This window comes from Ambystoma mexicanum, chromosome 4q (genome assembly GCF_040938575.1).
Source record: "Ambystoma mexicanum isolate Mex_15411 chromosome 4q, UKY_AmexF1_1, whole genome shotgun sequence".
NCBI lineage: Eukaryota > Metazoa > Chordata > Amphibia > Caudata > Ambystomatidae > Ambystoma > Ambystoma mexicanum.
The window spans coordinates 743,573,814-743,591,880 of NC_090928.1; the positions used below are offsets into that span (position 1 = coordinate 743,573,814).

Below are 18,067 nucleotides of genomic sequence, written 5' to 3' on the forward strand. Positions count from 1 at the left end.
ACTATTCTCTTTTACAAGCACTCCCACAGTCCTAGTAGGGCATTCTGATTGCCTCTGGGATGGAGGGTAGGCTCTGACAAGCAGGGTATGATGGGAAACACGTCTTCTCACAACTTCATATACCTATTTTCCAGTCACATTCCAACAGCATCCATTCACTAGGACACAAGGAGTATCCTAAATGACGTGTCTCAGATCCTGGAGATCAATGCTGTCATTTACTAGGGTAATTGTTTAACTGACTGTGACATCTCAACATAATGTATTCAAATAAATCAAACAAGGAGAATTAAAAACGCATCCTTCTGTAGAACCACGAATAGGCCAGTGAAAGAAGGTCAAACAAAAAGCACTACTAGGGGGAACATTAGGCCATAAAACATTTTGAAACAGATCAGATCTGTCAAAGTAAACACCGTCTTCTTAAGAAGGTTGATCTATCTACTGATTACTGAAACGGAATAAATAGTTAATGACTGTAGCTGAAGGTGTCCTAATACCCAGTCTGCCTTTGTTTCCCAGAACTGATGTGCTGTATTTGTACAACTGAGTCATTGTCACAAATGGGGGAGGGGGGGCAAAGTCTAATGCAAGCGGAAGATAATACATTTCATCTCAGACATGTGGATCAGTGGATTGGGGACAATTACCTCGTCATCACTGCTCACTGGTTACATTTTGAACAAGCATTTAACAGGACACAGTACAGCATCAGAATAGGTACACCATTCATCAACATGCAACTTTGGTGCATGTAATGGTTTGATCTAAAATGCCTCCCATCAGGGATTTGACCTATTGGAGAAAGGAAAAGAGGCACTGGCTCGCTCGCTGCCTTACTCTCTGATGATGAGACGTGTTATTTGCGGCAGCTTGAAATGAGCCAAACAACTTTGCTGCGCTGTGGAATGTCAAAAGCATGCGTCCGCTGTGTTTTCCCAATGCCTCCATCTTGTGATGACACATGCCATGAGCCACTGCAAGTCTATAGAAGCCATGATTTATGCGGCACAGGGGATCTGCCCCATTTCAAGAACGTACAGAGATAAAGAAATACATTGAGTAAAGTGCAGGTGTGAAGAGTTTGCCATAACACCAGATAAAGACTGTCAGACTAACTTAATAGGGCACACTCTAACCTGCTAGAGAATCAACATGAGCAGAGCAATGCAGTGGCAGATGTTGAGTATTGCCTGTCCTTTGTTGTAGCTGTTTGTGCTGATCAAAGTCTCTAGAAGGTGACTCTCAAACCCAGACATACAAACAGTACATCAGGGTTTAAGGGACCTGCCTGGGGGACCAGAATAACTAAGTAGTGGAGGTAGGAGTAGCGTGGCAGTGGGGCTGCACAGTGGGAGTGTGGATGTGGGGGGACCACCCTGAAATGGGCAGTCGGAATGGGAGAGGTAAGTATAAGACTGCTGCCTTTTATGAAGTCAGTCTTATGCTAGTGGTTTTTAGGCATAGATCCATTTGTGGAGACAACCCAACAAGTTAGCATGAACATTTCTTTGCTAAGGCAGGTGCCGCTGCTCGTGTAAATACTGGCCCAAATTGGACATGTCCAAGACAGTGAAACAGCAGGGCCTGCCTTATAAGAGCGCTTTACAAATGAAATGCAAATAAATAAACACATAAAATAAAATAAATAAATATGAGTATGCAAGAGAATTCCTCTGATCTGTAGGTGGCCATCCACACTGTGCTGGAATGAAGGAGGATGTGGAATTCCTGTGGGTGTAATTCCTAGAGCCACACACAAAGACAAAGTGTCCACATTTCAGCAACATCTTGATGAATGTGGGGAAAGATACTCAAATAATGCATGCTAAATGTGGGCAGATATGCAATATGCATGTATTTGGAAGAGTATTTACATCAGGGACTGCAGAATCTAGGCCATGCACCACTCGCGAGGTTGCACATTTCTTCATAAATTTCGATATTATTAGACAACATCCTCACGGATTGCTTACATCTGAGCCAAGTCCATGCACCACCACTGTTACACTGGATACATGCTGAACAGACTGTGACAAAGAATCCTCTTGGTGATACTGGTCTAATACAACATGGAGCAGCAGGCGTGCGGCAACACATATGATGGACACATATTGGAAGGTAATGTTATCCTACTCTGTTCTGTTTTGTATGAGTAAGACGCCTTTCTGCCCAGCAGCAATTGTTCATTTAGCCCTTTACAGCCCAAGCCCCCCCCTGCTAATGTCCAGTATAAATGGTTAGTGCTTCCAGGTCTTTCATGTCTGACCACAGCAGATGGCTCTCTGAGTCATATATCAAATAATTGGCAACTATTAAAATATGCCAGTGTCACATCCTGGCAAAAGATAACAAAAAACATTTGTTTGAAGTCCAATGTCAAGATGATGATAACACAAAGAATTATTTTGAGTTGTGCAGTGCATCTTAAACATAGAAGGCTGGGGCCTCCCTCTGGAACAGCCTCCCTGCCACTCTAAAACTTGAGGAGAACCATCTCTGGTTCCGGAAGCACCTCAAGACCTTCCTCTTTGCTTCTGCCATCACTCTCCCTCCCCCCTGCTGATCTGTTCTCTCTTGGCACCGTGCACCTGCCACCCTCTGGCCTCGGAGCCCAGGTACCTGCTCACCCTGCCACCCTCCCACACTGCCTCCGGGCTATCCCCTTGCAATGGGGTCTGTATCTGTACCCATACAGTCCCCGCCCCCTGTTTTTTCCTGCACTTATCAGACCTACCCTTTCTACTGCCTTAACCCCAGCACTTTCCAATTGCTGGCTGCACTAGCACCGTTTGTTGCCTTTATTATTTATTTATTATTATTTATCTGTTTCTCCTTTGCTCCGCACTCTCCACTTCTCCCCCTTCTATGCACTTTTCCCCTCCCCTCTCCCATGCACTTGCGCGTTCTCAATGTCACTGGGCCTAGTAAGATCGTTGTTTTGTTCTCCCCTGTTCCCCTCCCTCGCCTTGTCGCTCTCTGAAACATTTGTGTACGAGCACATTAGAAATAAAATATCAATATCAGAAAATAAATATCAATAGAAAATGGAGTAGAGATGATGGGTGAGGATTGTGAAGCACACACTGACAGCAAAAGTGGAAATGATTTAAAAAACAAAACACATGATGTTGGTTCCTACGAGGGATAGTAGCGTGGTGTGTTTTACTATTCTGCACTTGGACCTTTGCATTTCGTCCCTCTGCCCCCCAGCCCCTCCATCGCGCCTGGACTTGCAACACGATGCGGGTAGCTGGGGGTAAGGATCTTGAACAATTTGCGTGCATCATCTCCGTTTTGGCATGCAATCGTCTGTTATGCCTGGAATTAGTTCATTTAATTGTGCTGCGCCTGCGTTGGATGTTGTGACCAGCGTGGTGTGTTTTACTATTCTGCACTTGGACTTTTGCATTTAAAAATGTAAAATTGTGCTGTGCCACCATTGCTGTTAGGCCACTCCAAGATGGCCGTGTTCCGAGTTGCCTTGCCAAATGTTTTGTTCTTGGTGTGGGCCAGCCCCTGCCTCCTCTCCCATTGGTTGCCTTGGCCCCTTAAGCCAATGGCAGCAACCGGGAGGCGGGAGGCGGCCACACCATCGAAGGCCCACTTCTAAGGCCTTGTCTACCACTGTCCACCACGGTAGGCCGGATCGCCGACCCCCCTGAGTGTCTGTGTGCCCCCATGTCCCTGTGAGTATCTGTGTGTCCCCATGCCCTCCCGTGAGTGTCTGTGTGCCCCCATGCCCCCCTGTGAGTGTCTGTGTGCCCCCACCCTGCCTTGCTCCCCCCCTTTTTTGGCTCTGTGTCCCCCTCTTACCTGCCTTCTACCCCTTTCGCCCCTCCAAAATTCCCTCCTCTTCTACTATCTTCCTACTCCCCATCCTACTTATTTCTTCCTCCTCTCAGCCTTCCCCCTCCTAGCACTTACTCCTATCATCTGTTCCCTTGACTTTTGATAGCAGCTTGTCTGTCTCCCCTCCTCCGCCCCTTGTTCTTCTCCCTCCTCCCCCCACCCCCGCTTTTTAAATTTGTCACTGATAAATTTGCTCAGTAGCGTGCCTTGTTCATCTCCTTCTCCCCACCCATATCCCCCCGCTCCCCCACCCCTCCTCTTGTATACCACCTGCACTACATCAATTGTCGTCAGACATAGTAATGTTACTGCTTGCTTTTTTCTCCTTCTTTTCCATTACCTCTTGCCTTACTTGTTCTATGCACTTGCACTATCAGAAATGTCGACAGGCCTTATATGATAGTTATTGTTCACATTCTGTATTGTTAAAGGACTTTTACTGAATGTAACTGTATTTTCCTATGTTCCCTCCCTCCTTGAAGCGCTTTGAAACACATTGTGTATAGGCGCTATATAAATAAACAATCAATCAATCAATATATTGTTACTTGAGTAGAACCCCAAGAATTCACAGGGCACTTTCCATATTCCTTCAATGTTTCCTACTCACACAGAAAGAAGAGCCAATCCTTCAGTTTTCTAGGTTCCCCACAGAGTGGAGCAAGTCCTGTGTGGACTCACTCATGCAGCTGTGCCATTTCCTCACCTATACCAGCTCTCGGACTGAGCGCTGCCACTCTATTCAATATTTCAGGCTCTCCCACATGGCAGATCCATGTTCTCAATTGAGAAGGTTCAACCACACAGTGGAGCTATTTCCTTCATTTGTCATGCTCAGACACTGAGCCTCTTCCTCAAAATTCAAATCCCCCCCTTTGAAGACATTTCATCAACACATTATGCTCTTCCATAGAGTGAATATATTTTCTGATTGTTCATACCCCCCATAAAGCATAGTCATCCCCACAAATGTTCTGCCCCACCCTCCCATCTTAGAGCTGCACCACTCACACAGTTTCTCGGGCTCTCCATTTAGAAAAGAGACGCTTTCATTGTTTCAGACTCTTACACAAATCAAAGCCGTTGCCTCAATTGTCAGTCTGTTCCACAGAGCTGAGTCATTGCCTTAATGTTTCATGTTTTGCAAAAATGTCTAAGAATGTCCCACAGATTACAGCAATTTCTTCAATGTCTCATGTACCTCTAAAATGCAGAGCCATTCCCTTTGTTTTCCAGGCTCTCCCATAAACCAGAGCCACTCATATACCTATGCAGGCTGTCCCACAGAGATGAGACACTTTAACAGTTTTCAGCCGCTTTACAGAGGACAGTCAATTCCCCATGGTTACATCTTTCTTATTCCATTTCCTTCACTCTCTCTTATTCACAAAGAGTGAAGTAGGACACTGGAGAATGTGTCCCGCCATGGCATCCTCTATGTCTGTATTATTCAGCCCTCCCCAACTTACAATCTGTAGATAAGGCATGCAGTGGGTGTCCGCATGCTGCATCAGATGGTCCTGCTGGTTCCTCCCATTGGAATTGCATCCATAACCCCTAAAAGGTGCTGGGTAGGGGAAAGACAACACTGCTCATGACTGGCTCAGGTTATCCATGAGTGGATTTAGGGCATGGGGACTGAGGGTTCTTTGTGGCAGCATGCCCAATGCGGTGGTGCACATCCAGTGTCACACAACACGTCATCAGCTTTATCTTCACCACCACTGAATGATGCTTTGGAGGTGGGTCAGCCGCATAGGCAGCACTGTGGACATGCCACAAGCCACTTCATCAAAACTGCTTGAGGGTGCTGTGAAACAGATCATCAGTGAGCTCATATTTAGCATGTGGCATGCAAGTGTCATAGATTTATGTTGTAATACGCACGGGCTCGTGCATAGGCATCGTGTGGAATGTTGATCTACGTTCAGAATCAACATTCCGCAGGAGCCGTTGAGCGAGGGGAGCCGTAGCTTGAGGCTGCGGGGTCTTGCCAATAAAGAAACGTAAATACAATTACCTGTGTCTATGTAATTGTGTCATTGGCGACGAGGACCGGGATTGTGGTCGAGACCCTGTTCCACGCGTGTGCTAGCCTGCTGTCTGGCTCCCCATCGTCTGTGGCGCAGTCGGGGCGGACGGGGGCCGACTGGCGCTGGACCGTCTGGAGCTGCTGCTGCGGGCTTGAAGGCCGGGCGGGTGGTTGCCCATGAGGTGTGGTGGTCTAGGAGCAGTTCGGGCGGGGAGCTGATGCCCCGGATCGGAGGCCGGTGAGCGTGCCTGCATTGGCTGTCCTGCGGGCGGTGCGCCCCGCATTCGTCAGTTGCGGGTCCAGCCCCGGTGGAGGTTGTGGAGCCGCTCGAGCGCCCAGGCGGGGTGCGGCCGGGCTGCCGCTGGTTGCCGGCAGGCGCGGAGGTCCAGGAACAGTCGCTGCAGGTTGGTCGGGGGCAGTTGGTGTGGTGCCCTGGATTGGAGTCCGTCGGCAGCTGGTCCGGCACTCGCTGTCCGCCGGCAGCTGGTTCCGGCGTTGGAGGCCCAGCGGGAGCACAGGCAGTTGATGGTCCAGCCCCGGTGGAGATTGAGGAGCCGCTCGAGTGCCCAGGCGGGGTGCGGCCGGGCTGCCGCTGGTTGCCGTCAGGCGCGGAGGTCGAGGAACTGTCGCTGCCGGTTGGCCAGGGGCAGTGGGTGTGGTGCCCTGGAGCGGAGGCCGGGGGGCGAGCGCACCTGAAGTCCGCCGGCAGCTGGCCCGGTACTCGTTGTCCGCCGGCAGCTGATTCCGGCGTTGGAGGCTCAGCGGGAGCACAGGCATTGGCGGGCACCAGCAGTTCGCCCGGCAGAGGGCGCCGACCTGATTGGTCCGCCGGCAGATGGTCCCGCCCCGGTGGCGTGCCTGAGTGGGGGCCCGGCGGGAGCACAGGCACCAGCAGTTCTTCCGGCAGTGGGCTCCGCCTCGATAGTGTCTTTGTAGATACGAGGCGGGGCTAAGGTGACGTCTGCGGGATCAGAGCTGCCTGCGGTCGCTCCAGGGAAGCAGGAGGGGCTGCAGGAGCAGGTGCAGTGTGATTCAGGAAGCAGCCGTCTGTCGGGTTGGTGGTTTGAACAATAATAAACAGGAGGAGATTAACATCTGCTACGTGGCCGGGGGGGCTGCTGGTAAGGTTGGGATATCCCACATCGTGGATTTGGTTGTGACTCACCCTGTGCCAGGATTTTGGTTGTACTGCATATGCGTGGGGGTGCACGCTCACAAGGCCACAAGGGAAGACATCCGGGTGCCGTCATCGGGGTTGATGTGGAGCCTACTGGCTTGAAGTGTCTCTGATTTTAGGGGCACTTAAAAGTGGATATAAGTATTTTTGGGTGGGCACAAGTTCTTAGCCAGCAAAGTTGACAATGTTGCATACAGCAGCTAGGCCTCCACCAGCATTTCTGCCTAGCCCGGGAGAACCAGTGGTGCCTTGGGAGCAGTGGGTAGATGCTTTTAAAGTATATTTGCGGGCTGCTGGTGGGGCAAAGTTTAACGATGATGAAAAGGAGGCTGCTTTGCTTAATTGTATTGGTACGGAGGGCTTGAGAGTCTTTCGTCACCTGCCTGCAGAGAATGTAATGATTCAAGGGGGTGGTGAAGGGGAAATGGTTGTAAGTGCCTATGAGACAGCTTTGAAGAAATTGCAAGTACGCTTTGGAAAAAGAGTAAATGTGGTTTTAGAACGCTATAAGTTCTTTTCTAGGGCACAAGGTTCCACTGAAAGCATAGATTCATATGTTACTGCCTTACGTGCGCTCATGGCTACTTGTGGGTTCCCGGGTAACGGTGAGGAACAGATTAGGGATCAGATAATGATGAAAACCTCAAATCAAAAAATCAGAGAGAGATTGTGGATTGAGAGCGATCCGTCACTGGATAAGGTTTTGGAGATTGCTAGAGCTATTGAAGCCTCCAAGGCGAGTGTACAAATGGTTACCGAAAGGGATGGAAATAGGGAGACGGTGCATGCGGTGGTGTCAAAGTGCAAGAAGGCTCTGGACAAAGGGGTTGCACAAGGGAATAGAGCACAAAAAAGTAAAGAAGTGTGCAAAAAATTGTGGTTGGGCAAGTCATACAGTGGATTCGAAATTCTGTCCGGCTAGCAATGTAGAGTGCAGGAAATGTAAAAGGATGGGCCATTTTGCACGTATGTGTAAAGGGCAGGTGGTCGCAAATGTATCTGCAGAAGAGTTGACTAGGGGCCTGGAGGGAGTGTCAGGTGGGGGTCCCAAACAGACAGTCATATTACATGTGGAAGGTGATGGGCGGAAGGGTCCATGGGTGTCAGTATTGGTCGACCAGCACCAGGTGGAGATGTTGGTGGATTCTGGATCACCTTATACACTTGTGTCTCCGGAAATGTATCAAGAGGTTTTGGGTAAGCCGATTTCTAATTTGTTGACTCCAGATATCAGACCGTATGCATATGGGCAAAATGCCATTGAGCTACTGGGTTATGATTGGTCAAACTTTTCATTCAAAGGAAGGCAGACTTTAGGTAAATTGTATGTGGCTAAAAAAGGGATAAGTGTGTTGGGTTGGGACGAGCAGGCAGCACTTAAAATACAAATTCATCCTGGTGAAAAAGAACCGGTTCTCAGTGTCGGGGAGAGAAGTGAAGAGAAGCATGTAAGAGTAACGCCTACAGTGCTTATGAGCGAGTTTCCGGAAGTATTTTCTGACATCCTGGGAAAGCTTAAGGACTTTACGCATCGCATTGTGTTGAAGAAGGGTGCAGTGCCTAGAGTTCATAAGGTGAGGGGTGTGCCAGTTTCAGTGAGGGAGGCATTTAAGGCGGAATTGTCTAGGTTGCAGGTGGCAGGAATAATAGAACCCATTGAGGCTTCGGAGTGGTTGTTTCCTGTGGTTTTGGTGAAGAAGGGTGATGGCAGCATCAGAATGTGTGTGGATCTCCGGGAGTTGAATGCCAACATATGGGTGGATCGGCATCCTTTGCCAAATATTAATGAGTTGCTCTTGACGTTGGGTGAGGCTAATTATTTTTCGACTTTTGATTTGTCAACGGCGTATCACCAAATTGACTTACATGTTGAGTCGAGACATCTTACTTCATTTGTGACTCCATTCGGGGCGTTCAGATTTTGTCGTATGCCGTTTGGTTTGGCTTCGGCCTCGGCAGTATTTCAGAGGCTAATGCAGCATATGTTTGAAGGGGTGGAGGGTGTCAGCTATTTTCAAGATGACATTTTGGTTTGGGGCAGCAGCAAGGAGCAACATGATGAAAGGGTAAGGAAGGTCATGCAAATTCTTAAAGAGAGTGGCCTAACAGTAAAATTAACAAAGTGTCAGGTGGGGGTGGAGGAGGTCACATATCTGGGACACACTTTGAGTTCACGAGGTGTAAGTCCAAAAAGGGAGTTGGTACAAGTGTTGAGGGATACGCCAGCTCCGGTTAATAAGGATCAGCTGAGGGCTTTCCTGGGTCTTGCAGAGTATTATGTTAAATTTGTGTCAAATTACGCGGAAAAAACTGTGGCCATGAGAGCTCTTATGAGGAAGTGCGTAAGATTTGTATGGTCTGCGGAGTGTGTGGCAGAATTTGAGCTGGTTAAGAGGGAGGTGGAGAAGGCTCCATGTCTGAAATCATTTGACCCAAAAAATAGAACTGCGTTGACGGTGGATGCAAGTGAGGTGGGCCTAGGGGCAGTGTTGGAGCAATGCATCAAAGGGGAATGGGTCCCGGTGGCTTTTGCTTCGAGGACCTTGAGAGATGTGGAAACCAGGTACTCGGTAATAGAGAAAGAGACTCTGGCAGTGTTGTGGGCATCAAAACATTTCAGGACATTTGTGTGGGGTATACCTTATGTAGTTAGAACGAACCATAAACCGTTGGTACAGGTATTTTCTTCCAAGGGAGTCATGGCAGTATCCCCGAGGATTGCGAGGTGGTCTGTACAGTTACAAGATTACAACTTTTCTTTGCAGTATGTTCCGGGGAAATTGAATGTGGTAGCGGATTGTTGTCCCGGTTGCCAGTTGTAGAGCAGGATAATGAAGGGGAAGTAGGGAAGGAGGATGATGTGCAGGAGTGTCAGGTTGCTTTGGTTACCTCGGCTGTGGAGAGGTCGGTGTGGGATCAGGAGTCTGAGGGTGACATTGAGTTAAAGTGGATTAAGGAAGGTTTGGTGAAGGGGTGGCACACTGTGAAGGAGAGGCCGGAAGGGAAAGGCTATGGTCAGGTTCTCCAGGAATTAGCAGAGGGTCCTTGGGGTGTCTCGAGGGGTAGTAGATTGATACCCCCGATAAGTTTGAGGGGGAGAATGGTGGAGTTGGCACATGAAGGTCATTTGGGCCGATCATTGACTAAAAGGAGACTGAGAGAGGAGTATTGGTGGCCGTCAATGGACAGGGATGTGGAACAGGTGGTGAAGGAGTGTCAAGCGTGTTCTGTCAGTGATAAGAGTAAGGTACTGCATCCACAACCGGTACATCCTGTTGAGGTTCCAGAGCAGGTATGGTCGAAATTGGCGTTGGACATTATGGGTCCATTCGACTGTCTGGAGCCTGAATCAAGGTACATGTTGGTGTTGGTGGACTATACGTCCAGGTGGATTGAGGTGGCGGCGTGTTCAGATATCACGACCAGTACGGTAATTGATTTTCTGAGAAGAGTGTTTGACCGTGAGGGTTTACCGGCAAGTTTAGTTACGGATAATGGTGTGCAGTTCACTTCTAGTGCCATGAGAGAATTCTTGGAAAGGCATGCCATTTCGCATTATAGGACAGCTTTGTATAATCCGTCGGCAAATGGGCTGGTTGAAAGGGCTAATGGCACGATTAAGTCAGCCATACAATTGGCGTTGGCCAATGGTTGGAAGTGGCAAGAAGTGGTGACACAATATTTGGCTGCATATAGGAGGACTCCGGCCGTGCTAACGGGAAGATCTCCATTTGAACTAATGAGGGGCAGGAAGGCAGGTACAAGGTTGAGGACATTGGCTATGGGGGGCGGTGGCCCATGCGAGATGGATTTGCAAGCAATACATCGTAGCATTATAGAGCGCCAGCAGACTATGGAATCCTCACAAAGGAGTAGGAAGGAGTTGAATGTAAAGCCTGGGGATCAGGTGTACATAAAGAATCCTAGATTAGTTCATAAAGGGTACAGCACTTTTATGCCCTCGAGGAAGGTTATTAAAGTGGGAAAAGGATATGTGCATTTGGAGGATGGCTCTGTGTGGAGTAAGAGGCGTGTGGCGGTGGATGGACGTGGAAGTGAGGATAAGGATGGTGTGGAGTGGGAGGAGGAAACACAGGAAACAGCGATGGATTATAATCCTGTGGTGTCTCAATCCATTGGGAGTGAACAGCAAGAGGGGGTACCAAGCCAAGGTCCTGTGGATCCACAAGTAAATGTGGAAGCTCAGAATGCTATGTCTCAGGAACCTGAGCTAGTTCAAAATAGGGATCGCATGGGTAGGAGCTGTGGACGTCCCATAAGATTTAGGGATTATGTTTGTAAGAGTGGAGGACATTAAATATTATCCATGATTCTTGAATGGTTATATGGTTAAAGGAGGTGGCATTTATGACATGTCATGTTATGTTGTTTCATCTTCCATTACTAAGAAAATTGTAAATATTTTTATCCAAGGGAAGAGGATATGTTGTAATACGCACGGGCTCGTGCATAGGCATCGTGTGGAATGTTGATCTACGTTCAGAATCAACATTCCGCAGGAGCCGTTGAGCGAGGGGAGCCGTAGCTTGAGGCTGCGGGGTCTCGCCAATAAAGAAACGTAAATACAATTACCTGTGTCTATGTAATTGTGTCAATTACACTCTGCCACAGATGAATATGGTTGTACACTATCAAAATGGTGTGCAGTCATAAAGTCAAATTAATAAAGTCGAATTACAATAAAATCGAAAAAACAAAATGTTGAAAAAAAATTTTTTTTTTGGGTTCCGCGATAAAAAAAAGGGGTAAAATAAAAAAAGGGGGCGTTGGGGGAAACCCCCCCATTTCGAATAAAAACATAGTAAAAAAGAAATTTGATTTTTTTTTCCGACATTTTTTTTCGATTTTATGAACTTCGACTTCATGACATTCGACGTAATGACTATAAACCATCAAAATACCATGTAGTCGGTGGTGTAATTAAAGGAGACATCTCTTGACCCAAATGGAATTTGGCAGAGGCGTTGCTAGGGTTGGGGGGGTATCAGGGGCTACAGCCCCAGATATTTTGATTCGTAGCCCCGGATAGATGCTCAGGGATTACAGCCAAAAAGGCTAGCTAGCCCCCAGTCCCGACAGTCCCAAAATTCGCACATCCCCAGATCTTTTCCAGATCTAGCAACCCCCCTGGAATTTGGCTAGGGACTCTAGCACTTGTCTGGCTTTCTTCCCAATAGCAGGCGAATGCTGAATCTGTCCCATTGCATGGCAGGGTGCCTCCACCACAAGGGCTGATCCTACTGCTGAACATCATGCTTCTGGGCACCACCTCCTGCTCCTCCTGTTAAGATTGCTCCTTCAAAACTATCGTACCAGAAGAATAGAGATGTACAGGGAGTTATGGGATGAGCATAGATGAATTTTGTGGGATTAGATAACAAGGATAACAGGGTGCAGCATTCAGATGCAAATGAATACAGCTCAGATGATATGATATGATATGACGTGGCATTTATAACGTGCCATACACAAGTGTTTCAAGGCGTGACGAGGCAAGGGAGGGGGAATAGAGGGAAGATATACAACGATCTGACTAGGCCAGGTGTCATTCATATCGTGCAAGTGCAAGGGAAGGGGGAAAAGGAGAGGGAGGGAAAAGTGCAGTACATGGGATAATAAATTAAAATATAAATAAAAGAACAGCCAGCAGGTGGACAAGTGCAGGGTGAGTGCAGACATAAGTGCTGGTGGGGGGACTGTAGGCATACAGAAAACAGTCCCCAGGTGCAGGGGTTTCCAGGGAGGCAGGGCAGGCGTGCAACTGGCAGGGCTTGGGCCCGAGATCAGATGGGTGGCCAGGTAACCAGTGCAGTATCGGGACTTAGCAGATGCAGAATTATTTCGCCCACCAAGGTGTCGCCCACCAGCAATCCCCTCCCAGATCAAAGGAGGACAGTGCAATTGAAGATATTTGTGGTGGCAACATTTTTTATGATTATGAATGTCTTTGGGCATGAACTCATGCAAGGTGGCTAATAAGAGGCTGCCAGTATGTCAGGATCTTTAAGGCACACTCGTGTTTCTGTTTTATTGCAGCTTAGATTCAATATATTCATGCAGATCCATTTGTAAGTATATAGTAGAGAGACACATTAAATATGTCTGCACCAACAGATACATTGTTTTCGAGCTACCGAACGAATGCACGTATTGCGAGCATGCGTGCAAACAAGACATGACCAAGACAAACACTGGATGGTGAAAACATTTTCCGAGTTCATGCAAACCAACACATGAAGGGGAAAGCAGACAGAACATGCAGAGAAGGTGGGTGGCGGAATGAATACAAAGGTGAGGATGAATGGCTCTGCGAGGGAGAGGAGTTATGTGTGAATGAATGATTATGAGGAAAGGTAAATGCTGTGGGCATCACAAAGCAACTCTGCATTTCTTTTGCACCATACAAACCAACAATGACTTAATGAATACATCAATGCATTAATAAACGGGTAATAGAATGTTGCGGTAGGGATGAATGCAAGATTTTGATGATGGATGAATGAATCCGAGTTTCATGGCACACAGCAGTGTAAGAATGTATAGATCGTGAGCATGTAGGGATGGGTGAATGAATGTGAGGCTGAGTGAATGAGAATGTGAGGATGGGTGAATGAGTCAGTGTGATGGCAGCAGTGTGAAGCGCACAGCAGTGCTTTGTGAGGTGTCCCACCTGTTTAGCATGCACAGGAAGCATGTAAGCATATGTGACACAGGGTGGGAATCTACACGATTGATGGTGCAGGTGTCAACTTAATGAAAGGCTGAAATGTGACAGGAGGCATGAAGGTCTTCCAGCAGAAGCCCACCATTCTAGTTCCCACAGTTTTAATGTGTGGACATATTGAAGGCCGTGTTTCAGCTCCTCATTCCAGAAACTGTCCTGTCCTACCCAGTATGTACGCAGTTGGGTACTAACCACACATTGGTGGAGGCAGCTTTTGGTTCCAAGGTGGTAGGCTGGCTCCGAAGGATGCCCCATTAGTCTGATAAAGTCTGTATTAGTAGTGGCGGACACATTCAATGGAGAGGGGCATTGATGGTTCCCTGAACAACCTTGAGAGACTGTGGGTAGCGAGAGGGTACTATGTAAGGTGGTTTCAAATGGTGCATTTCGAGCTTAACTTTTGAGACAAATGGGGTATAAAGGCATGCAATATATAGTGGTTGTCAGCAGGGTAACAATGAAAGATAACAATACACTCCAGGTCACCAACAGTGCGCAGGAGTATTTTACAACATTTTAATGATGCCAGTACCGACACTATACGTCAACATTTTCTCTGTAGAACATGTTCATGATGTCAAAGCCTCAATATGTGGTTGCATTGCCAATGTAAAATGTCCGTAATACTGCAATCACAATATATGCTTTACATCTTTCATTATGATGTGCCAAAAACATGAGCCGGAATCCCCATTCTAAAGAACTTTATGATGCCTATCCTCACAATGCTTGCCAGAATTCCCACTGTAAAACACTTTCATGATGCACGTGCCCAGTGTATACATCGTCATCAGTGCCACACTACACAGACACCAGCATGAAGGCCTGCCTACTGAGAAGTAGTACTTTAGAAAAAAAGAAACTTTCACAAACCCCTGGTAAAAGGTCTGAGTCACAAAAGTAATGATACCAGGCAGTGAGGCAGCCCAAAATTAGCATGAGAAACCATGGAAGCTATGATGCAGCAGGTCAGCTCACTCTTTTAATTGGCCAATCTGCTTACTCCACCCCCCTTCCGCTGAACCTCCACCAACCGTACAGTTCAACTGCATGTCACCAACCTTCTCCAACTTCCACAGCACATGTTTTTAGGGATATTTGTTCGACAAATGGATGCAAATCTATAAATAGCACATTGATGATTACTTATGACAAATGTGTACTTTTATTTTAAGTATGCGGCTGTGATGGGGAGGAGGCACCAGGTGAAGTGTTATGAATGGAGTGACATGAGCATTCATCCAATTTGGGTCTGCTGTTACATTAGGATTACCAACAAAAAAAACCTGATTGGATGAATGCTACAGAGGAAGGGAATAGCAAACTGAAATTATGTTTATATTTACAGGCATCCGAAGGCTGCATCACACACTAGTCATATTTTGGCCAAGATCACATTGCCAACTTTCAGCCTAAACTAAAAATTTGAGGTGAATGCTTCATTATTCACACATGAGGGAGGGCACTCAGTCAATCAGGTGGCTGGAACAGCGGGTGAGAATACATAGTGTTCCACCAACCGTTTCCAGACACCTGTGCCCTTCTTCAGGTGTTGCCTTCTTTGTTTTTATGTGGGCAGGCAACAAGGTGCCTTTCCCTGTTGCCTCCCCACCCTCCGGCCCAAAAGAAAACATACCCTTTCCCACCCCACAACATCCCCCACTTTCCTGCTGGACCAGAGCTTTGTGATCCATGGTCATAGAAAAAGGACTAGGTCCCTTGTCCAATGGTGGCAGACATATTTTTTTCTCAAGAGATTGGTTCACACAATACCATCGAGCCCATCTCCTGTGAAAAAAAAACTATTTGCATCCGGGCAAACCCCAGGGTGGAAATAGCAATCACACCCCATCTGGGGGCATACAGACTGGTAATGACCCGCAGCACTGACAAGGACTTTGCTTCACTCGGACCTCCTTGGGGTGTGATTACTACGATCATAGTCAGGGGTTGTGTGTCAATTGAACAGAAAGTGTGGGAAGGCAGAGCACTGGAGTATACGACCTTGTAATGGATGCGACTTGAAGTTCTGCAATGCAATGGATAGGTAGTGACTAATTAGAAATGACTTGATCAAAAAAGTACTTTGACAGCTCATACTCCTGTGATTCTCAACAAGATGTTAATGATCCCAACACTGAATACCACCAAGATGTCAGGCAAGACTAAGGAAGCAGTATTTCCATTATCAACCACTCTGCCATGGTTATCTAAGACACAACCCAGCAAAGTTTCTGTGTCCATGCCAGGTTGAGCTCTGCCTTGTTGGATTTAAAGTAGACTTTAGGATTACACAAGTACTGGTCAAAACATGTCGCTCAAATGTTCAGCCATAAATGGGAGCTGTGAGACTGACGAAAAATGTGCTGGGAAGATAGGATCGTGTTACATTGTTTTCTTTTTAAGAATGGAATGGCCATTGTTCCTTCACTAAACCAGAATTGAGTGAGGAGTTTATAATGAAACAAATATCCTTCCTGATTTCCAGGGAAAGCTGGGAGGGCGAGCATCATGTGGGTATCTAAATGGACAGCTAAATACCTTTCTAAATGTGATGAATTGATAAGTTTGAGCGATTTTCAAGGGTTTAAAAAGTGTAAGTGAGGTTCCTTAGATCTTGTCAGAGCAAGTAATTGATGATGAGTTCAGAGAGGCTCTGATCCTGGTGTCGCCTCGGAATGCCCCCACAATTCTTCAATTTCACAAATCTCTCAAAACACAGCTCTTTCAACAACACCTGACCACGGACAAATTCCAGTGGACGCACATACCAAAGCACAGACCTCACAGTAATGAGCTACTGTTAAAAGGGGCCAGCCCAAATGCAGGCTGCCCACGTTCTGTACAGAGCTCTGTTACTCTCGAAATAGGTCCATGATTTAAACAAAAAAATAAAATGTTAATTGCATGGCAAAGATTACTATTTAGTCTCATAAAAATGATGATAAAATAGCCCCTTAATTCAGCTCAGAGTTTTACGTAAGTGGATGATGACGTGGTACAGTCAGAGAGCCCCTTTTCAATGATGAGCATCTCCTATGAGGTGTTATGTATGGGATTCCGCAATGTATGAGGACAGGCATACATTTTCTGCCTTAAACAGAGTTTTATTTACATGCAGGAGCCTAAAGTATTCATGTATTTATTTATTCCAAAGAGTAATGTGTACTTCAATGGTTTTAAAGATGTTAAGCACCAATAGTACAAAATTATTTGGTGAAATTTCATCTAATGCAACTGTAACGTCTAGCCCACTGGGGTTGTTTGGAGAATGGGATACGTTTTTTTTTTTCAATGACAAGTTTTCAATTTCTTATTATTATTTGTTAAGTCTTCGGTCCCTGGGCTGCTCCTTTCGAGAATTTGGTAGAAGCAGAGCATGCGGGTTCCAAAATAGTCAGATTAACGAAGAGAAAAAGGAGGCTCTATAGAAATAGATTCTGAGAAAAATCTTTGATCCATTGTATGCCCTGAGTCTTGGTTGTTTGCAAGGCCAATGGGATTAATCCAAGAGAGGGAAACATTTGTCAATTAAATATGAACATCTTCAATTAGAATACATCAGTGGCTGTTGAGAAAAACCTGAGATACAAGGTCACTAAAAGTATCTGGAGATTTAGAATCCTGCTTATGTGGTCTATCTTTTAATCCTGATAATATCAATTACTGAGCTGCCAGGCACAGTGTACAGGTACCTACGCTGAGGAAGAAGGCAGGCAGTCATAAGTCACAGCTGTCACAGCTGTCCGGGTGATCAGAGCAAAGATGCCACAAGGGTTATTAAGTCATTTGGCAGATAACGTTTTGTAGCTGGAGGTTCCATCAGATCACGTTCTGTGTTATGGAGAAGGTCTAGTCTGTAATGCAGAGCGAGGTTGTGAATAAAATGAGCATTTTATTGTGCTAAACTCAGTTCAGAAATACAGGAAGTACAATGAGGTATGTTTTGCATTTAGGGCTATGTCAAGGAACAATAGCTGCTCTCCAACATTGGAGCCGAGAAGCTACAAGGGAATTACACCATTACTACGACTCTAAAATGCTGACTGCGCTTTTACTGCGCTGTCAGCATTTTAGAGAACGCGGACTCCCATTAATGTGCCCAAGTGGAGCAGGGTTTGCGGGGTTTCTCCCGCACTTTTTGCTCACAGTAATTGGAGTCAGGGGTTGCGGGAAAACATAAAAAAGCAGATTCTTTTTTAAAAGGACCCTGCGTTTTCTGCACCGCCCCACGTAAGTTGGAGGAACTGGTGCTGCAGGG

At 46.7% G+C, this 18,067-nt stretch overlaps 1 long non-coding RNA gene across 1 annotated transcript in view; it reads right to left on the bottom strand.

Annotated features, from left to right (window-relative positions):
* LOC138467106 (uncharacterized) overlaps nt 1-18,067 on the bottom strand; it is a 280,174-nt gene that overhangs the window by 37,205 nt on the left and 224,902 nt on the right. The gene's annotated exons all lie outside the window — the stretch shown is intronic.